Source organism: Antechinus flavipes, chromosome 6 (genome assembly GCF_016432865.1).
Source record: "Antechinus flavipes isolate AdamAnt ecotype Samford, QLD, Australia chromosome 6, AdamAnt_v2, whole genome shotgun sequence".
NCBI classification, from domain to species: domain Eukaryota; kingdom Metazoa; phylum Chordata; class Mammalia; order Dasyuromorphia; family Dasyuridae; genus Antechinus; species Antechinus flavipes.
In genome coordinates, this window is record NC_067403.1 from 104,909,355 (window position 1) to 104,933,638 (window position 24,284).

The window sequence follows — 24,284 nt, forward strand, 5'->3', positions numbered from 1 at the left end:
AATATGAATGAACCTCAGAAGCTATATGGTCCAATCTTTTCAATCAATTCATTAACTAACATTTATTAAATATCTGTTATGTTTCAGAAACTGTGTTGTTCTTTTTGTTCAGTCATTTTCAGTCATTCCCAACTCTTCGTGATTCCATTTGGAATTTTAATAGCAAAGATACTAAAATAATTTGTCATTTCTTTTCCAGCTCATTTGACTGATGAGGAAACTGAGGCAAATAAAAAAATGACTTGACTAGAGTTACCCGACTAATAAGTGCCTGAGTTCAGATTTAAACTCAGAAAGATGTTATCTCCTTCACACAGACCCATGCTATCCATTATTCTATCCACCATGCTACTAAACTGCATTGACACTATGCTAGCCCTTTACAAATAAGAACTTTGATGCCCAGAAAGTCAAGGTGTTTAACTGAAATTCACACAACTAAATTTAGGAGATCTCATCAATATTATTATTCCAAGTCAAGGTTTCTTTATACAGTACATTTCTCTAAATCATTTCTCTTAATTAGATCTGTGTTTTTGGTGACATCCCAGTGAGGAGACTTCTTCTATCAATGCAGATAATCCCTTGCTCTGCAACTGATAATTTTACTAGTTGCCCATAGCATGAAGAGGTTAAACAACAGTGTGTGATAGGAGTAGGTCTTAAAGATTTCCTGACTCTGAAGCCATTTCCCCATAGATTCTGCCATTTGTTGTCTCTGAAAGTACAGTGTAATATGAAGGTCTCCATAATGATTTATTTATTATTATTTTTTAGGAAGCAAGGTGATATAATCAATAATATATCAGAATTGAAAGCATCCATGGGATGGTACACAAGTAAATTTATAGGGAGAATTTAATATCAGGGACATGATTGGGATTTCTGACAAAATATGGCAAGGTGAGACTGCCTAGATCCCTACAGAGAGTGGGTCTCAGGAGTTTGACATAACTTGTATTTCTAACTGGAGGACCTCCCCAAAAGGTGGAACCATGGGAGCTAAATTCATCTTTATCAGTGCATTGTGCAGCAATGCTCAAATTACCCTACACTCTCCGTTGTCTGCATCCATATTATCAATTTCTATACTAAGTATAGTGGCAAAATCAGAGCCTCTGGAGTCAAAAGACTTTGGAATTTGCTTTTAATCTTACTTTTACTACTAACTGTCTGTGTATCCTTGGGAAAATCCATTGAAGCCTTCCCCCAGTTACTTTAATTTTAACCTGAAGGTTACAGTTATACTGCCTTTGATAGAAAGAATGTAAGGATGTGAGGACAACAACATAATTTGACATTTTTGTATTTAGTACAGTGCCTTGCACATAGCAGGTTTTTTAAAATATTGGCTAACATGAGACTTGACAATGGATTGGCTTCTGGAATAGGCTGGTGAATAGATAGAATACACATTCTAGGATCAGGGGTTCTCAAATTACGGCCCATGGACCAGATGCGGCAGCTGAGGATGTTTATCCCCCTCACCAGGGCTTTGAAGATTCTTTATTTAAAGGCCCACAAAACTTTGTTTTTGTTTTTACTATAGTCCAGCCCTCCAACAGTCTGAGGGACAATGAACTGGCCCCCTGAGGACTCCTCGGTGGCAGTAGATTAAGGGGAAAGGGATCTCTGTTAACCTTTAGCAACTGAAAGGAAAGGAGTTGTCAACATTTATTGAGGATTCCTGTTTTGGGATGACTATGCAAAATATAAAAACATATTGTTGGGCAGTTATAAATCAGGGACTAACCAAATGCCACAAATGACTTTACCATGGGCACATAGTGAGATTATTTATTCCTCTTTTTAGATATAATGTGAGATTCTATCAACCTTTCTTTTCAGGCATGTGACACTATTGGATATGTTGAATTCATTGTCAACTGAAGTCTGTGGGTCACAATCTAGGATTATGGATTCCTGGCTAATAGGTTGATTGGGTTTCTGTAATATGAATTGCTATCATGTCTTTCTGGAGTTGAACTAATATACAATCAGAAGAACTGTTATTTAATCTCAGTTTTTATGGGCAACTTGCAAGCACATTATGCTCGTTGTGTCATCTGTAAAATGAAGGACTTAGATTATATTAGAGATTCCTTCATTTGTTTAATCATGTCGTATACTCTCTTGACAATTGGGTTAAGACCATAAACTGCTTCTCAGAAATTTTACAGTGAGAAAGGAGTATCCCATGAGATTGGGGCATGCCCTTAGCTGGCAGGCAAAATACTAAAAGGAACATAACATCCTAAAAGAGTTAAGTATGAGTAGGAAAAGTGGGATTGAGAAGCTTAATAGAGTTAGGGGAGATACCACATGGCATTGGGAAGGGGTAAAGAGAAAGACACCAGAGGGCAAAGTGCCTTGAGAGACTGAGTCAAAGGAGGGCAGTCTTCATGGGATGGGCCATAAGTAAATTTGTAGGAAGAATTTATTATCAGGGATATTACTGGGATTTCTGACCAAACATGGTAAGGTGAGATTGCCCAGAGCCCTACTGAGAGTGGGTCTCAGGGTTGATATAACTTGTATTTCTACAAGAACTTCCACAGAGGATGGGACCATGGGAGCTAAACTGATCTCTATCAGTATCTCAGGGATCCATTCTTCAGTTTTTCTCTCTCTTTAATATACTATTCATTATATATTGTATACTATACAATGTATGTATTATATACATACATACTTACATATTTATATTTATACATATACACATATATGTGTCTGGTAAATTAAAGTTTCACATGAAAATAAGAAACATTTTTCCCATCTAAATTTAGACTCCATTGCAAATACAGAGTCTTCTGTAATTATTGGAAATCACAGAGGAGTGAATTTTGTTGGTAATTCTTTACAAAGCAATATCTGTAGAGTGGGGAGATTGGGAACAAGATTACAAAGTTAAGAAATAATGAACTATAGACATGAAGCTCACCTGAAATCACACAAATAAGTGGAAAAACCAGGATTTAAACCCATCTTTTATTCAGAATCCAATAGCAATCCAATTGCTAGTACAATTAATGAAATTCAATATATGGTTTTTGGTTATGTTCATTTTGAAATAATAAATAAGATAAAGGACAAAATTATAAATACTTTTAAAAGCATTTTATAGGAGTAACTATAACCCTGCCCTTCAGTGAAAATGCAAATATAGAAAGACTTTGATAATTTTTCAGTCTTTCCCTCAATGCCTTCTTTTTTTGTATTTTTTCTCTTCATTTCTCTGCCTATTCCCAGTATGTTATCTCCATACACACACATAGATAAACATTAAGACTAGACTATTCATAGTTTCTACCCAAAACTGCCCTTTTAAAATTCAACTTGCCTGTCCCTGTTCTTCCTTGCCCTGTGCCATCCTCTCCCAATAGATAGTGCCTGAGATAGAGGGTAGTAGAAGATCAGTGGGACCAATAATAGAATTTCAAGGTTAATCACTTTCATCTTTGGGGAAAAAACCCTCCAGGCTGTTAGTCTCAGTGACAGTATCCTACTGCTTCACAAAGGAAAGCTATCTGAGGTAATTTCTTCACATGGGATCCTTATCTTACCTCTCTCTTCAACTTCACTAAGATCAAAATCTCACATATTAAAAATGAAATAGAACCCAGGAGACCTTAATCAGATGTGAAAGGGATAAAACATTTCAAAAGTACTAAACTTCTTTTCTCAGCTTTTGAGATGGTTGTGAGATGGGTTAGTTATAGATGTCCTTAACCCTTAGCTTCCTTGCGTTTTTGTTTCCTTGCAAATTTTAGTTAATAGATGACAAAAGGTTTGGATTTTGTCCAAGATTCGTACTAACATTTACTAGGTGTATTATTTAGGCTGTAAAATGTAACAAAATCTTTGCATCCATTTTTTGGTGGATACAGGAAAACAATGTATGAAACACTAATTCTTGTCTTCTTTTCCTTTTCTACCTTGTTTTCAGTGGCTTGTCTCTACCTCCTGTCATACCTTGCTTCTTTCAAATGTTACATAAAATTATACTTTGTGCAAGAAACCTTCCCAGATTCTTCTTTAACCTAGAACCAGCCCTCTGAGATTACCTTTATTTTAACCTGTATATATTATTTGGTACTTGTATGTGTGCACATATATATTATGTAGGTAGTTGCATGTTGTCTCCCACATTGGAATGTGAAATCCTTGTAGGCAAGGACTGATTTTGCCTTTCTTTATATTATTAGTACTTAGCAAAATAAATAAATAAAATGCTTATTGACTTAACTGGACTAACATATGGCAGGTTCAAGAAGAGATGTTAGGTGAAACACTTTGAATAGTTCTTCATTTTCCTTTCCCACTAACAAAGAGAAAAGAGAATTATCCAATCAAGAAACATTTATCATGCACCTACTAAGGGCAACCACAAAACTAGAATCAGATCCAGCATTCATGATATTTTTAATATCAAAAATTGCTTGGAATTTTTTTGTTAGGGAAGAGAAAGGTTTTATTAATTTCATTCTCAAGATAGTTTTCTACATACTTATAATGCTTAACCATTCTACATATCACACTCTGTCTGTAGTTAATGAAAAATAGAAAGCACCCTTGGGGAAAGCACCCCTTTCGATTCATATATGCAAATGATGTGTGTTGCTTTATCTAGGTCAGATTTTTGGTCAAAGAATATGCAATATTAAAAATCTTAAAATTATTTTATTGATACACTAGACATTTTAGTTTTTATCTCATCTATTTTTTGGGGAAACATAAAATACTAAAAATAAAATAAAGCAAAAACTGCTAGGTTTTAAAATCCTTGAGGGTAAGCATTTTTTATTATTAATCTTGTCATCTTCCTCAGGGCCTATCCTACTTTACACATAACAGATACTTAACAAAAATTTGTGGTTTTTTTTTTTAATAAAAGATGACTTGTGATTGATAGAATGTGCTCTGAAAGCCTCTTGTATAGGATTTGTTAGTCGATAAGAACATGGTGTTCAGCAAAAGCATTTTTAAATTCTTTGGTGATACAATTGCTGTTTTATTCTTAAAGGAATTTTAAAATTCCTTTTAAAAAAGCATTGCTGTATAAAATTGATTTATATAACTAATCTCTAATTTATATTGAAATATTGAAGCTCATAAAACTTGAGAGAGAATAGAGATGTTTATCATATTTCATATTTCTCTGTTCTCTCAAAGACAGTCATTCCACTTCTCAATCTTTTGCATTGAAGTTTTTGATCTCAATATGCAATTGAAATCAAAGTTACCAATGATCCTTTAATCGCTAAAACTAATGGCCTTTTTCTCAAAGCTCTTCTTTTGGCACCTCTCTTTAGCATTAGTCACTGTGGACCTTCTCTCTTGCTTACTCTTCCCTCTCTGAACTTTTATGATACATTTGTCTCCTTGTTCTCCTACCTACCTAACCACTTCATTATCTCATTTCTCAATTTACCATCCATAGCATTTCTCCTGTGAAATAGCTGGAGATTCTTGGTCCATTTTTATTCTCTTTATTCTCATGTGGTGAACTCATCAACTCAAATTGGTTTAATTACCATCATCTTAAATCTCTCTTCTAAACTCTAGTTATATCTAATTGCTAGAGGCATCAAACATTCCCCCAAAGAGAACTCATCATCTTATCCCTAAAGCCTAGTCCTTCAAAAGTTTTCTATTTCTGCTCAGTGAAATAGTGTTTTTTTTCCTCCAACTATTACAAGTTTGTAACATTCACGTTATTCTTGGCCTCTCCCTCTCTCTCACCCCACATAGCTAATCAGTTGCCAAAAATATATATCTAATACCACAATATTTCTTTCATCTGTGTTTTTTCTTTATTTACATATTCACTACTTTATGTTTCTAGTCAAATGGATAATTGTAATAGATTCTTTTTTTTTTCTTTTTTGCTGAGGCAATTGGGGTTAAGTGACTTGTCCAGGGTCACACAGAGTCTTATTTGAGGTCAAATTTGAATTCAGGTCATCCTGACTTCCGGGCTGGTGCTTTATTCACTGCACTAACTAGCTGTTCCTGTAATAGACCTTTTATTGGACTTTCTGCCTCAAATCTCTCTTGCCACTCCAGTCCATCTTTTGCATAGGTCTGAGCATACCACTTCCCTGTTGAATAAAGTCCAGTGGTTCCCTGTTGCCTCTCTGATCAAACATAAATGCTTCTGCTTGGTTTTAAAAACCCTTCAATCTACCTTTTCAGCCTTTTTATATACTATTCCCTTCTCAATACATTATAGTTCTGTTATAGGAACCTTCTTGCTATTCCTCACACACAACTCCATTTTCCTTCTCTCAACCTTTGCATTGTTTTTCCTGGATATTTAAAATACATTTCCTCTTCATTGTCTAATAAAAATCTTTTATTCTCCAAAATTCTACTCAGATACTTCCTTCTACATGATGTTTTTTCCTAATATCTTAGATTACTGCTGCCCATTCCTCCCCCAAAAAACACTATGTATTTCTTTTATACATGATTTTTATATACTCATTTTGGGTGATTTTATCATCTTTTGTAGAATTTGAGCTCCTGGAGTTCAGTCAGAGACTGATTTTTTAAAATCTTGTTATCTCAAGTGTTGAATGGAGCACCTGGTTAATAAATACTTCTTGGTTAATCATAAACAATAAATAGGCTTGGAAGTAGCACATTTTATGATGATCACATTTCAGAAAAGCCTGGAAAGACTTGTATGAACTGATGCTAAGTGAAGTAAGCAGAACCAAGAGAACATTATACACACTAACAACAAAATTATATGATGATCAACTGTGATGAACTTGGCTCTTTTTTAACAATGAGGTAATTCTAGGTGATTCCAATAGACTGGTTATGGAAAATGCCATTCACATCCAGAGAGGAAACTATGAAAACTGAATTTGGATCAAACCATAGTATTCTCACCTTTTGTTATTGTTGTTGTTTTATTACTTTTTTACCTTTCACATTTTTTCCCCTTTGATCTGATTTTTCTTGTGCAGCATGATAAATATGGAAACATATTTAGAAAAACTACACATGTTTAACTTATACCGGATTGCTCACTGTCTTGGGAAGTGGGGAGGGGAGAAGAGATGGAGTAAAATTTGGAATACAAGATTTTGTAAAGGGGAATATTTAAAACTGCCTTTGCATATATTTGAAAAATTAAAATGCCATTACTTTTTAAAAGTATCACATTTTAGTGATGAGCAGGAACTTTTTTGACCTTAATAAATAGAAGTTTAAAATAGTTAGATAGTGTTCAATTTAGGGCTAAAAAATTCACATTTGAATTTTGTTTTTGACAGTAACTGTGTTTCACTGTTATTCTATTTTTATAAGTTTTCTATATGTTTGACCATTTCTCTGGTCATTTCTTCCTTTAAATTATAGAAGGAAGTTGGAAAAGAAAGGATCTAGAGTTGCTTGCAATTTTAGATCTGATATTTTCTATTCCTTTCTAAGACCCTCCCTAGTGATCATTTATTTTATGATATAACTTTTGACATAAATATGATAAACTGGCAACTGTACATTGGCACATTGATGATAAGGGTCTCCCTGTTTGTTGCTTATTAATAATTACTAATAATTTACCATTATCATAATGTCCTTTTAACAATTTTCACCAAAAGATTTTTTAGGCAGAGGTCAAATTGGGCAAGAGCAATCAAAATGCTTTTCACTATTATTCATTAAATTGAAATTAATTGACTTATGGAAGTTAGCCTAGTTCCTATATAGCTAAAACATGAGTGGGCAGGACAAGGTAGTAGTGACAAAAGCACCAGCTACATTGGAAGCTCTAAGGAGATGGTAAATAAACCTGTTGAAAGATCAGAAATTACCAGAAATTTCTGTCCTAGCACCAATATATATAAAAATGAAAACTCTACCTCAGTTAATTTACTTATTCTGTTCCTTATCAATCAAACTTCAAAAGAAACATAACTAGAAAAGAAAAATGCATCTAGAAGAATAAAAGGTCAAGAATATCAAGAGTATTTATCTATCTATATATATGTGTATATATAAATATATGTATGCAATATGTATGTATGCATATATATATGGATTTAAACTTCTCCATTTATTCACCACTCTATTTGATACATAATAGAGTGGTGGATAAATGGAGAAGTTTAGATACTTAATAAACAATAGTCTATCATTTGATAAATCCAAACATCCCAGCTTTAAAGATAAGAACTCAACTTTTGACAAAAATTTCTGAAAAAAAAAATTGAAAACAGTTTAGTAGAAACTAGGCAAAAACTAACTTTTCACACCAAGTATGAAGATAAGAACAAAACAGGTAAATTACTTAAATATAAAGCTTGGTATCATAAGTATATTAGAGGAGCATGTAGAAATGCACCTGTTAGATCTCTGCATAAGGGAAGAATTTATGAAAAAAAACAAGCGGTAGAAAGGATCATGGGATATAATAAGATAAATATTTTTGATAGCATCAAGTAAAATAACTTTTGAACAAATAAAACTTAATGCATAAAAATTAGCAAGAAAACATGAAATTTGGGAAAATTGAAACAGCAGGTTTCTCCGATAAAGGCCTTGTTTCTCAAATATTTAATGGAACTGAGCCAAATTGATAAAAATACAACCTATCCTCCAGTTGATAAAAGGCCAACTAATATGAACAGGCAGTTTTCAAAAGAAGAATCAAAGCTACCAAAAATCACACAAAAAAATGTGCTAAGTTACTACTCATTAGAGAAATGGAAATGTTAAAACAACTCTTAAATACCACCTCACACTTATCAGAATGGCTAACATGACACAATAGGAAAATAGCAAATTCTAGAAATGATATGGAAAAATTGAGACAGTAATGAATTATTGGTGGTACTGTAAACTAGTATGTCTTGGACCTATGGTCAAAAGGATCTAAAATTGTTTATTCTCTTTGACTCAGCAATATGGACATAGAGGAAAAAGACCTATTGATACAAAAACATTTATAGCAGCTTTTTATGGTGACAAAAAATTGGAAATTGAGAAGGTACCTATCAATTGGGGAATGGCTGAAGAACTTGTGGATTATGATTGTGATAGAATTCTAATATGCCATAAAAAATATCAAACAAAATGTTTTCAGGAAAAAAACTTATATTAACTCCTGAAAAGTTAAATGAGCAGAAGCAGAAGAATTTTTATAGTAACAGCAATACTACAAAGATGATCAACTATAAAAGACTTCTTTACTCTAATCAAGACAGTGATTCAAGTCATGAAGGACAATGCCATGCATCTCCAAAGAGAGAACTGATTAACTTCAGTTCAGATTGAAGAATACTTTTTTAAAAGCTTATATTTTTTTGTTTTATTTTGTTTATGCACTTTTTTTTTGTACCTTGGCTAATATGGAAATAAGTTTTGCATGACTTCACAGGTATAATTGCTATCGAATTGCTTGCCTTCTCAAAGAGTAGTAGGCAGGGCCTGGAGGAAATGAATTTGAAATTCAATATTTTTTAATTGTTAAAATATTTTACATATTATTGAGAACATTTTATGAAATAAATAAAAACCCTTAAAAATTAACTTTTAATGAAATCTTTCCCTTTGATTGACATTGTAGTAATGCAAACAGAAAGTAAGAGTGAAATAACTGCACTCTGTTGAGTCTTATCTTTTTTTTTCTTCCTAATAATAGAACAAAATTTAGCAGAAATCAGCTTCCAGTGAGAAATATCTAGGGAAAATTCTACCAATCTGACAATATGAAAATAGCAATGAATTGGTGTCTCCTGAGATTTTTAAAGCTGCAATCAGTGAATATAGTGTATTGAAAGATACAAAAGAATAAGGTTTTTACAAAATAATTCAACCTAGCTATTTGTCTCTAAACCTCACTGTACCTCATGTCATGGAAGTAAGAATTTCCCAAGGGCAAGTTTGCATGACACTAATTGCTACACTAACTTTATTCAACAATATATTTGAATGCTTTAACTAAATCATAACCCTGACCATCTGTCATATTTGCTTTACTCCCAACAAATTCAATTTGCTTTCATCAGAAATGTCCCAAGAAATTAAATCTGGGAGATATTCCAAGATAGAACTCTAAAGGAGAACAATATTTCAATACTTCATAAACTATGTGCATAAAATACATAGTCTATTACATGCCAGTGTTTGATGTGAGGGTGCATACACTAAGTTTTATTGCATTTAGGTAAATGGAATAAAATATTGGTGATGAGAAGGTCATGAGATGCACAAGTCTTCAATACTAATTGACCATTGCTGTTGCTTTTTCCAACTCCATTCCTCCCAAGAACTCCCTGCTGTGTCTGGTAGTCTGATCCTATTCTATCATTAAAGTCACCCAGAATTGTCACCATTTTTGGCACATTGATGATCAAGGGTCTCCAGGTTTTCATAAAATTTTTCTTTGATCTCAACAGGGTTTGTCATGGTGGAAGCATAGGTACTGATGATGGTACCATGACATTTTCCTGCAAATGGCAATCACATTGTCATGAGCCTGTCATTTGCAGGCTCCTTTTGGAAGGCATAGGAGCTTGTTTACTAGATTAGTTTTGATTACAAAATCTACACCAGCTTCACGGCACTCTCTTTCATCGCAGTCATTCCAGAAAAATGCATATTCAGCTCCTGCTGGTCTTCATTTGCCAGCCTTGTTTCACTCAGAGTTGCTATTAGGATGTGATACCTGCTGAGTTCTCTTGCAATAAGAGCTGTTCTTCTTTCAGTTTTGCTAGATTTTGAATTGTTTTAGGAAGATTCTGAAGATCATTTGTCAGGATAAGACACCAGATACTGAGGTCCTTTCTCAAACAAAACTGCCAAACATTCTAGCTCTACTGCAGAGAACACAACTTCATTGGGCTTGCCACATTGTTTAAATGTTAAATGTATATTTGCCAAAAAAATATTTTATAAGAAACTTACACAGGGCAAGTGTTCAATAGATAGTCAGAAAAAGTGATAAAAAGATACTCAAGAACCTTAGAATCCATTGTATGACATGGGAAACACTGGCACAAGGCCATGCCCTCATCAGAGGAAGTGCTGTGTTTTATGAGCAAAGAATTGAATTAGCTCAAAATAAACACGAGATGTTCAAAATTAGAAAAGCTACCCCAAATGTTCATGTGGACTATTTGTATCCACACACTCTGAGCTTGTATTGGTCTGATCAACCATGGTCAAACACACTGTAAATGTGACTTTAACATAGTGATGCTATTTTGATCCTCCTCAAGAATGACAACAAACAAACAATCAGCATAAGATAAAAATGTCCTTTTTGTTTGTTTCACCCTACAATAGGAAACAAATGTTGTTACATTTATTTACATAACTGTAATTCATAGATTCATAGCTATAGACCTGGAAAAGATTTTTTTATATAACTTTTTATTGACAGAACCCATGCCAGGGTAATTTTTTACAACATTATCCCTTGCACTCATTTCTGTTCCAACTTTTCCCCTCCCTCCCTTCACCCCTTTCCCCAGATGGCAAGCAGTACTATACAAGTTAAATATGTCGCAGTGTATCCTAAATACAATATATGTGTACAGAACTGAACAGTTTTCTTGTTGCACAGGGAGAATTGGACTCAGAAGGTAAAAATAACCTGGGAAGAAAGACAAAAATGCAAACAGTTTACATTCATTTCCCAGTGTTCTTTCTTTGGGTGTAGCTGCTTCTGTCCATCCTTGATTAATTGAAACTGAGTTAGATCTTCTCTTTGTCAAAGAAATCTTCTTCCATCAGAATACATCCTCATACAGTATCATTGTTGAGGTATATGATGGTTTCCTGGTTCTGCTCATTTCACTTAGCCTCAGTTCATGTAAGTCTCTCCAACCCTCTCTGTATTCATTTTGCTGGTCATTTCTTACAGAACAATAATATTCCATAATATTAATATACCACAATTTACTCAACCATTCTCCAACTGATGGGCATCCATTCATTTCTGGAAAAGATTTTAGAGGTCATTAAGTGCAATCTCATTTTAGAGATGAGAAAACTGAGAGTTAGAGGGGAAGAAGCTGTTTGACTAATGTCATACAAGTAGTAAATAGTAAAGTGATGCTTTGAATCTATTGCTTATTTCAGAATCGTCATTCTTCTCATATCTTCACTACAAAAATGCTTTTGATAAAGTACACCCTATTATTAAAACAATTAAGATGAAACAATAATAGATGAAATGCAGATACCATTTAAATTTTTCACATAGTACATATATATTTTCTTATTTGAGATAGGTACTTATTCTTATATTACACTTAAAGAAACCTAGGCACATAAAAGAATGTGTTGAATCCAGATTGAATTAGCTCAAAAATATTTTATTGATTTTTTACTGCAAGCCTTTGCACCTCAGAAAATGTCAAATGCTGCAAATTGAGGTTTGATTTATTGTTTTGTTGGCAATCAATAAGCAATATGTACCATTAACAATGCCAATTAAACTGAAAAGTATGCATTATTTTTTTTTTCTCAAAGCCTGTTGTTAAATATTTATTAGCATTTGGATGGGCATGGAGATTAGTTAGCTTGCACAGTTAGTAAGTCTGAGGAATGAAATTAAAACACAGATCTATCTTTAATTCAAAAGCAATCTTCTTTCTCCTCTATCACACTGATTCTACAAAAATGGAGGAGGGGATTTTTCTCTAATTTGTGAAATGAATTTAGATAAACTTTCTCATTGGTGAATAAATCAGTAAAAAGAAGGGAAATGAAAAGAAAAGAAAACAGGTACCAAAGTTATAAGGACAAAAAGTGCCTGATCCCTATGATCAAGGAATCTATAAGCTCTCATTACTGAAAAGTATAAAAGGCTATATTAGATGGTAATCTATGCCATAACATTATTTGTCCTGAAATTTTCTCTACATTTATTATGTTGTGTCAAAATCTCTTATGAAACATATTTAGGTTTCTATAAATAGGACAAAAACAAATTCTGTCTCCAAAATTTAAAATGTTTGCTTATAACAATGGCCATTTTCTCTTGTTAATTTTGATCCATCTATCTTCAAGGAATTAAAATATAGTCAAAACAGAAGCATAGAGTTGGATAAAGTATTGTAGTGTTCTGCTTGGTTTTCTGGAGGTCTTTGGACCAGCCTTTGTTTCAGTTCAGTAATCACCACGAGAATAGCCAGGGATAAAGTCCAAATTCTTTATTATCTCCTTGCCTGGGGCTGGCAGCTTCCTGGAGCATTTTCAGACTGGCCTTGGTCTCAGTAGGGGAAGTGCAGGAAGCCAGCCACCATGGTGGTGTGAGGTGGAGTGAGTCTCTCTCCTTGGCTCCCAGAGCTTGAGCTCCCGCCTCCAGTCCTCTTGTCTTCTCTGGCTCTGATTCTGGCTGAGTCTGTCCCACTTTATATGCTCTATTTTAATTACATTATGGTATGAATCTTGTAGAATAGGTGTCCATCTTGTAGAACTATATTAAATACTAAGTACATGTACTGAAATAGAGAACTGTTAATCACCATGCTAAGCTAGATTATTATTGTCTTTATCAATTCCACTGAGTTAACCTTGTAAGAATCCTTTCAAGTATAAGAATTCTGGCCCATAACAGAGTATGATGGCACATATGGTTCACACTATATATCTCCATACCACAACATAAAACCACCACTAGCAAAATTTACTTCTGTTCATTTGTTTATAAAGTAAATACTTTGACTGCTGTTTTCAAAGATTTTTTAGCTACTAAATTGGGGAAAACATATTAAAAATGAGTATTATGATTAAGCCTAATATGAAAATATCAAAGATGTTTTAAATTATCTAAGTAAGAATATACATTTTCTTAGAGACATTTTTACTTTAAAGAGACAAGGTATTTGTTATTTCACTTTCAAAGACATGAGTGCTGTACTTGTTAACAATTGTAACTACAATAGCAATTACTATTACATTTAGAAAACAGATGGTGGGATTATTACTTTAGATAATCTACTGATTGTCATATATTCCCAAGAAGTTATACCACAAATTGTTCAAAATTGTGTGTATCTGTGTGTGTGCATGTGTGTGTCTGAGAAAGAGAGCAAGCAAAAAACTAGAAACAAAAGTAGATGGCAGATGTTCATTGACTGGACAATAATGGTATGTGGATATGAAAAATACAAAGGGACATAAGAATTATGAAATTTTGCAGGATAAAGAAAATAGCCTTGAATTACTTCTACTATTTACTTCCTTTTTTTTTCCTTATCCACAAACTGCAGGTTACATTATAAAATTAAGCAAACTTAAACTCAACTAGAGTTCACAGCAATAAGGCAATCCTTAATTGCTCCATATGCTATTCTTCACACAAACTTTACCAATCAAACTTTTTCTTTCCTTCTTCAGTCTCTCCAAACCTACTCCTTGCCTCGTTCAGCTAGAACTTTGTCTCTTACAATACTGGAAGGGAAAAAAAAATTTCTCTGCCTTTTTTAAAGCAGAGACAAAGTTACAGAAGAACAGTAAAAACTAGTGTTAAACAGGTTAAACAGAGAAATCTTCAGGACAAATAATATTATAAGATAGGTTTCCATCTGATACAGTCAATCGAATGAGAATAAAAGATGTGGATATGAGTCTTTTATTTTATACTTTTCAGTAATGAGAGTTTATAAATTCCTTGATCAAAGGGATCAGATCATTTTTGTCTTTGTAACCTTGGCACCTATTTTCTATTCATTCCCTGTCGCTTTGCTCATTTAGAAAGTTTCTCTAAATTCAAGGAATTTTTTTTTCTTTCTTGACTCAGAGAAGTTTTTAGAACATTGAATTCTCTATATCACAAGCAAACTCTCAAAACTCATAACTTAGATCTCTCTATTATTATCAAGGTTTAGGTAGATTACTAGGACTGCCATTTATTATTTGTGTCATATATAGCTGCTATTTTCATCTTTCTTTGTATGTACATATACCTCCTAGCTAATGCAAATATTCATTCCACCTTCCACACAATAAATTTCTGCTTTTTAGATTCAGTAGAAGTGAGCCTACCCATTCAGAATTTATGTTTGTTGAACTTGCCACACCATCTCACCTAGATATTGTTCTGTAAGATGTGATCCAATAAAAGCACTCTTATGAAGTTTTGATTCTAGCCACATAAAGTCATCAAATGCAACTTCATTGTAGAGAGAAGAAACCGAGGTTCAGATTGGGGGATGTTTTTTGAGCAAGCTTACATTCTAATGGAGGATAGCACAACAAGGAAACCTGAAAGGGTCAGGGAAGAAAGTATCCATGTAGTCATTATTGTGTATAAAATATCTACAATTTTTGAACTTAGAAAGATCTAGAAACCAGCATTAAAAAATCTTTCTCTTCTTAGTCAACCCCATTCCTTCAAATACCTATGGTAGCAACAGTACAAATGCTGAAAACTGATATGATGATGTTAAAAATGGCAATGATCTCCCCCTTTATTATGTCTTTGTCTCACAGTTTTGTAATACATAGTATGTATATGACTGACATTTATAAATATTATGAGACTAATGCAAAATGAAAGATGTAAGATCATATCCAGCTGAGTCAACTTAAATTAACAATTTTGTAAAGGATTTCTTTCATAAACAGCCTGATTTTCTGAGAATGGTAGGTAACAATGCTTTCATTCTCTTGAGCCTGAAAAGGTTTTTTGTAAGGGAATAAGCTCATTGGAGGCTAAGACTGGAATAAAAAATAGCATGCTATTTTAAGTCCATTTTGAAAGAAATCTTCATCTGTTGGAATTGTCTCAGTGGTTATTTGAATATATTTCAAAAAGTATAGCCAAGATGAGGAGACCAGCTCTTTGCTAGAGAATTTTGGACAATCACTAGCTCCTCGATTCGTGATCGCAATAGAAGAATATATGTTTTTTATTGCTTGAGCAGTGATAATGCCAGAAGTGAGGATTGATGGAATGCATTCCAGTGACTAACTGCAGGCCTAGAAACAGCCAATTTGACTAGGTGCCTTTGATTAAAGATCAGTTGTCTTGAGGAGTCTTTTTTGCCAAATGAGAGAAACTGCCTCTTACTGCCATCATAGTAAAAAAAAAAATGGAATTAACTGATCCTTGCAAAATAAGAGAAGGCTAGAACTCAGGACATTTTTGGATGTGAGGCTGACATTTATGCTCCAAAATAATGTGTTGGTATTCTTTGGTTCTTAAAACCCATCTTCTTATGTATCAGAGGCAATGTACTCTTGCCTGATGTAATCATTGACTGATGATGTAACTAGAATCCCATCTGAGCAAATAATGTCAGTCATATTAAGAATTGATAAGGGGCAGCTAGATGGTGCAGTGGATAGAGAATCAGCCCTGGAGTAAGGAGGACCTGAGTTCAAATTCAGCCTCATATACTTAATACTTCCTAGCTGTGTGTTTCTGGGTAAGTCACAACCCTAATCACCTTATCAAAATAAATATATAAACAAACCACCAAAAAATGGCAGAGAAAGATAAAAAAACCTAAAGCCTCAAATTTATTTTTAAAAATGAAAAAGAATTGATGAAGATTGTCATGGCTATCAGTTAAGCAAATTTCCATTATTAGTTGATGGAAGGGTTAGAATGAGTGAATTAAGCAAGTAATGGTTATAATGAATCCTGTATTCCATTTCATACAAATAAGTTTTGTATACTAAATATGGTAGTTCCCATTTTGTTTTTCAGTTGTGTGCTTTGCTTTATTTTTGGTTTTAATTTTTGTTTTAATTATTTTTCCAAATTTTAGATTTCATGCACTAGAAGTAGAAACTTTTTTAATTGATGCTGTTCTGAAACTTTTGGTTTTATAACATTGATCTCTCTTCAACAACAATTAATTAATTAATTAGCAGTCTTTAAGGGGATTAGTTGTCTTTAAATGGAGTACTGCAGTTCCCATATATCCCTAATATTGTTACAAGACAGAATAGCGGTCAAGAAATTCAATGAGAAACATCAATAAGTAGCTGATACATAGGAACTGTATAATAAGTGAACCAAAAGCCAGGCAAAAGGAAAGGGGACCATTACAAAAGGCAGGGTTGAATAATGTAGTCTCTTATTATTACCTGTCAAGGCCAAGGGAAATTTTGATCTTGCAAAATATTATGGATGTCATGATAAAGGCCTAGAGCTCCAGAGTGCTCAGAAAGTCCGAGGATAAAGATTTTGAATATTCCTGAAAGGGTAACAAACAGAGTGATAGCACAGTAGCACAGTGTTCAGACCAGGACAGTCTCACCCATAATTGCTTAAGATCCTAACACTGTTTTCTGAAGTCTCTGAAGATTCAATATTCTGAACATCAAATAACCAGAGTGCCTTAATTCTGTGGTGGATGTCAGAAGAACAACTCAGGGCACTTTGGATGAGCCAAGGAAGGCAAACTTCCCCAATGAAAAACAGCAGAATAGTGGGCCCAATTCAAGAAATTGAAGAAATAAGCTGAAAGAAGAATAATTCAAAGAAGCAGCAACTAGTATCAAATGCTATTCTAAAGACATGGCAATAATCAATGTCTGAAAGATAGAAAAAATGAGGTATATTAGGCTATTATTATTGGTCTAAGAAACTCAAGCAATATAAAAGTTGTTAATCATAAATACAACCACTTTGGAAAGTAATTAGGAATTTTGCAAATTAAGTTATTAAAATGCCTGTATCCTCTAACTTAGAAATTCCACTATTAAATTTATGCCCAAATGAGGTAAGAAATAAAAAGAATATTACTGTAAACACTAAAATATTTAATAAAAAGAATACTTTTTAGATCACAAAAAAAATTTAGTGCCCATATATTGGAGAATGACTATATAAGCTATGAGACTGAAATAAAATCTAATGTTTTAGTCAATTCCACAAAATCAAGACGTAACTGCAATATTAAACAAAACTAAATTCAAATAAAAACATTGAAACAAACATAGAAAATATAACATGTTTATAAAACTTAAAGAAAATATTAATGAAAATATAAAATATTTTGATAAAATAATTAGATTTTAATCTTTCATAAATGGCAGATGTAAATAAAAGTCACAGAATGTAAGTAAATGTTAAAAACAATTTGTGAGGTATGTAAAGAGATGAGTGGCAAAAGGTGGCAACTTAATTTTTATTTAAATATGCAGGGAATTTTTACAAAATTTGATAACAATCTATGAGGAAAAAATCCTCAAAAATATATTTTACAGTGAAAATTATAAATGCTACCTTTATAAATCATAATAATAGCAGCAATAAACAATAAAGAAAAATGATTAATAAAGAACCCCTTGAAGACAAAAATATATGGAGACAAAATAGTAGAAATACTAAAAAATGCTATTAAAATAACAAAAAATCCACATTTATGGTGTATCAGTATATAATTCTTAAAGATGAATTTATATTTCTGAATACTAATATTGGCAAGAGAGTTTCTTAAATTGGATTTTCAGTTTAAAAAGAAATCCAAGAGACTAATATATTTATGTCAAGTACAGAATTTTTTAAAAAGAAAAAGCAATGAACAAAATTACAAGCAAAAAGATCTAATAAAAATAAGAAACTGCTTACCAGATTTGTTGAGAAGAAGTCGAGAAAATCAAATGTATATTATTAGGAAAGAGAGAGAAGATCAAAACATATTAGTAATGGTTTAAAATCTTATGAATTTCATAAAGAGCATATACAATAATTCACAATGACATTTTGTTCGGTTTCGTTTTTATATTTTCCCTTGTTTGTGCATTTTAATACTTGTATTTGCTTATGGACATTAATGAATGTCATACAAGTCCTGAAGGCTGAGGAAAAATCGGGGGAAAAAACACAGAGGAAATCAAACAAAATAATTGGGCATTTATGATGCAGATGTGAATTCACCATTACTAACATCTCATCTACCACATCAGTCATGTGTTCATATAAATTTCAGGTGGAACTGTCTCTGTATGTGTGGTGCTCAGTAAATTTTTTATGTTTAATAAATGCTGGTGAGTTGGTTGATTGACCTAAGTGAACTACAGCATTCAAAGTCTGGTACTTTTCATCTACTTTTCCATGACTGAGCAGGTGCCTCATCAAGAAGCACCATCTCTCTCTTTGGGAATACAGCTAAGCACCAGTATAAATTAATAGTAACTATTTTTAGCAGAATGCTGATTTCTTATCAGAAAGAAGTCTTGGCACCAGCTGTAGTGAAATCAGAATCGCTGATTAACCTTTCTTTTGCAATGGTAATCTTTTGACTCCCTTAGTGGATAGTGTATCAAAAGATTCCAATTAAGTAATGAGAAAAACTGCAAACTATTTTAAAATGTCCATCAATTCTATTTGTTTGTATAAATCCATAATTAGAAATTTATTCAAATAACCTAAGTTGACCACTTATTCATTCTTCATGATTTATTTTTCTTTTGTAATGTTTTATAGACATTGGTAACAGGAGAGAGACAGGGACAGGGATAGAGACACACACAAACACAGAGAGACAGAGAGACATAGAAACAGAGACAGAGAGAGACAAAAAGAGAGACAGAGAAAGACAGAGAGAGAGAGAGAGAGAGAGAGAGAGAGAGAGAGAAAGGAAAATGAGAAAAGTATAGAAATATATCTCATTTTGGCCACTAATTTCAACTTCACTAACTTTCAAACTTCTCCAGATCTTCATTCTGTAATTTATAAGAAGGGGGGACCTGGCTAGATGATGCTTATAATCTGCCATATCTCTAACATTCTATAGTTTAGTTGTTTTACAACTATATCTATGGTTTTAGTTGTCCTTCATTCTCTAAGAGGATGATGACATCAGGGAGGTGATAACTGGATTGAAGTGCAAAGTCACCAACCCCACTTTTTCCTTCTTGTTCAGTAAAAATCCAGGAAAAGCATAAATAAGTTAACTAGATCCTGGATTATATATCTAGTTAGTCACTATTTAAGCTCACAACAGAAGTTTGTGAAATTCAATTACATTGATTACTAATTAATATGAACTGCCAAAAACTTTAGGAAGATATATTTAAATCTTATTCTATTGTAGATTATTGGCATATTTTAGTGATTGATGGACAAGATTGGGGAAGCAATCTGTGGCGATGTCAAATCATTTGGTGGTGAAGGATTTTCTTATCATAGCCCTCATTTATATAGAGCTTTATAGTTTAAAAAGTTATACAAAGCAGGCTTGTGGTACAAATATTCTTATTATCATTTTCTTATCATCACTTTATAAATGGGAAAATTAAGGACCAAAGAATTCATTGACACTGAACTATTCAAAGAATTATGGTGAGGAAATAACTTAGAAATTCTTAGATGCAAGCTGAATGCAGTTATTATCATTCTCATTGTAGTTCTTTAATCCAATTTTTCTCTTGAATATCTCACATAGTTTTCTCTCAGATAAAGTATAACTGTTGTTCATTTCCTGCATAACTTTGGGAATTTCACTTAACCCTTTGAACAGTTTCTTTATCTGTGAAATAAATATAATGATATTTGCACTTCCATCTATCTCAGGAAGCAATACCATACAATGAAAGTACTATGATTATATTTATATAGTCATAAACATACACATATTATTATGAATACTATGACATCATTATTTCAAGAATTAACTTTAAATGTTATGATTATTATTCTGTCTTAATAACTCAAGAAAATATCTTTTTCCACCTAGGGTAAGATCATGCCATCTCCCACTAGGAAGGCTGAGGTTGATGAATTATTTGAGTTTGGGAGTTGTTGGAATCCTTACTAACTGCTAACTAATTAGAGTTGATCTAATCTTACAAGAAGATGTTTTGGGCAGAACCTGAAACAAGGTACTAAGCAGAACTAATTAATACAAGGCTTGTGTTCACACCTTTACTCATTGGAGTTCAATGAGTTCACACCTCCCTTAAAGTCATTGGGCCAGAGAGCACTATGGGAGAAAACCCACAATCCCTCTCTTGAGCATAAATAGAGCTTCAATGGGCCAGTCGAAGAAGTTCTTCAGAGTGAAGAAGCTACAAGTCGAGATTTCACCGGAATGGCATGAAGAGTGGTGCTGACTGGAGGCTGAAGAAAGCAGAGGCAGACGCAAAGGACAAAGCAGCAAGAGCTCTTGGAACCAAACGAGAGAGATAGGCCTCTAAGCTAACCGGGCTATATTAGAGATAATAAAAGATCTGAACTTTGATCACCTGGCTGCATTTTGAGAAGAAAAAGCTCACCACATTTTGGCGCCTGAACAGGGACCGATTCAGATCCATCTGAACTAGATCACAACAGGGAGTAGTTCTGGGGCACTGCCAATAGGGAGCTGCTACTTGTGCATTCCTAACTTCTTTATTATTATTATTATTATTATTACTATTTTAATTTTTAAAAAATATGTACATGGATAATTTTTCAACATTTACTCTTGTAAAATTTTCCCCCTTTCCTCACCCTCTCCCCTAAATGGCAATTAATCCAATATATGTTAAACATGTGCAATTCTTACATATATATATATATATATATGTGTGTGTGTGTGTGTGTGTGTGTGTGTGTGTGTGTGTGTGTGTGTATTTCTACAATTATTGTGGTGCACAAGAAAAATCAGATCAAGAAGGAAAAAAAGCCAAAAACAATGCAAACACCACCACAAGAGTGAAAATACAATGTTGTGATCCACACTCAGTTCCCACAGTACTCTCTCTGTGCACCTTAATTTCAACATCAATATGGGGAGATTTGAGCAGGGGTGGGCATTTGCCACCAGGGTTTCTAAGAAAGAGTGAAAAAAATTGATCCAGATCTCAAAAGTAAAAGTGAGGTGAAAGCTAAGAGAGTGTTCACTGTATTTCCAGGAATGGGGAAAAGTAGGAATAGGGAAGAAAGAGAAAGAGGAAGAGGAATGTGGTGGGTGCAAAGAGGGAATGAAGAGAAGTGTAAGGTCAGTTTATTAAGAAAGACTCTGGCAAGAATCTTGCTATCAAAGACTAAGAGAGAGACTCCTCCTATATTTGTCACAGGACAGTCTATTCCCTTTACCTTTATAAAGATGGATAATAGAGGCATCTTTGAACTTCAGGGCCATAATGTTCTCTTGTCATATAATCTAGAAAATTTCAGTCAATTTTTGTATGAGTAATGGATCCCCTACCTTGTAAATCTCAACACCCAATGGGAGAGAATCTCTTGGTAGGAAGTCTAAAAATGCCAAGAAGTGAGTAGAACTAGACATTTAATGTAGGGAACAACTTACCTAGAAGAAAAGTATGCAAAATAATAAAATACTAAATACAGCTGGAAAGGCTAGACTGGGAAAGGCTTTAAATATCACAGTAAAGGGTTTTTATTTTAATCTATAAGCAATAGAGTATCATTAATGGTATTGGACCAGGAGAGTGTCATGGTGAAAAGTCAAACTGGAGTTTAACTTTTTTTCGATGCAATGAAATTCCATTTGAATTTAATTCAGATGTATGAATTGTATATTGAAGTTTTCTAATTGAGTAAATGTCACAGAGAAGTGAAGAACATATACTACACTTATTAATTTTATTTACTGTAACATTTTGGTGCAGTGGAAAGTAAGAGAAATTTAGAAAGTAAGAAAATATCAAGGGCCAGTCATGCCTTTGATCTTTATGATACTGAGCTAGTAATCTCACTTCTCTGGACCTCAATATTATCATCTGTAAAATTAGGAGGAATAGAAAATTTTCAAAGTTCCTCCTAGTTCTAAAAAGCTATGGTTTTGAGGCAGCTAGGTGGCGCAATGGATAGATCACCAGCCCTAAAGTCAGGAGGACCTGAGTTCAAATGTGGTCTCAGATACTTCCTGGCTGTGTGATCCTGGGTAAGTCACTTAATGCCAATTGCCTCAGGGGGGAGAAAAAAGGTATGTTTCTAAATCAGAGATTAATGAAAAATACACATCCCCAGAATAAAAGTATTTCAGATCATGGTCCCAATACTACAAATTTTCTCTTCATGATATATATGTGTATGTATGTATATGTGTGTATCAACCTGTTGTAATTGTGTATATGTATATAACACTTAACAATCTCTGTACTAGATTTTCACCTCATAAGTCAATACTCAGAAATTTATATTTCATATTCTTAAAGATTTTTGTACAAGAGAACAATAATTGATAATGATTAGGTGACATACCTTAGAGATATATTGCCTATTTCCCCAATTTTATTTTTACTCTTTAAACTATAGGTAAAAATTTTTCCTCTCTGGAAAAGGAAAATATTCCTTGAAAAATAAATGTCTCAAAAGGAAAAAGGATGATTGAGAGTATTGGAACAGTTAGATATTTTACAGGATGTTTGTACAATGAAAACCAAATCTATGAAAAACACCAAAAGCATATAGTTTAAAGCAAATTATATGTGTTTCCTTGGCTAGTTTCGAGTAAAAGCATATCAAACCCACTCCCCCTACAATATAAAATACAAAGGAGGAAACAAAAGGAAGATGACAGCATGAAATCTCATGCAGAAAAGAGAAATTATGAAGAAGTAGCTGATACTTATCCTTTTAAAATCACATAATGAATAATAAAGATAAGATAATGATGGTGATGATGATGTTAACAATACTACTTCTAAAATAGCAATAATAAAATAACAGCAACAATAACTAGTATGTCTATAGAACCCTAAGATTTTTCTTAAAAATAGCATTTTGAATGTTACCTAAATTGATCTGATCTAATAATTATTATTGTGGAAAAAATATGACCACCAGTTGTGGAAGCTCTGGTATATGATACTAGCTGCTAAAGAGGTGGTGGCTAGCAGATTCCTTGAGTTCTAGAGTTCTGAACTATACTGGGTTTGACACTTCCATTGCCCATATTTTTTCTTATCATTAAAATAGTGAAGCCCCATGAATGAATGATTACCAGGTTTCCTAAGCAAGAATGAATTGCCCTAGTTTAGATTAAAGAACTAGTATTCTATCCAGATCATCCAAATGGTACCAGGTCCATATGTAGACCTAATGTTTACATCCTCTATGAGATAGAAAGAATAAAAAAATAGCCAATATTTTATGTACTTTTTCTTTTATATTAATGGAACAGGAATGATCTAATTTACCTCTCAGAAACTAGTAAGATTAAAATTCACGAAGGAAGTTTGTACAGCTCCAATTCATGAGTATGATTTAGTTAAAATTATAGATGTGAAATAGCCATATGTATATATGCAATTATTTAGTTACACTTATATTTTGATCTTATGCCAACAAATAAATCAGATCTCCTTAGTTTCCTTTAGAAGAATGACTATCAAAAGCTATTAGAATT

At 33.1% G+C, this 24,284-nt stretch overlaps 1 protein-coding gene across 2 annotated transcripts in view; it reads left to right on the forward strand.

The window, feature by feature from the left end:
• GALNTL6 (polypeptide N-acetylgalactosaminyltransferase like 6) overlaps positions 1–24,284 on the forward strand; it is a 1,500,784-nt gene that overhangs the window by 517,147 nt on the left and 959,353 nt on the right. The window lies entirely within an intron of this gene.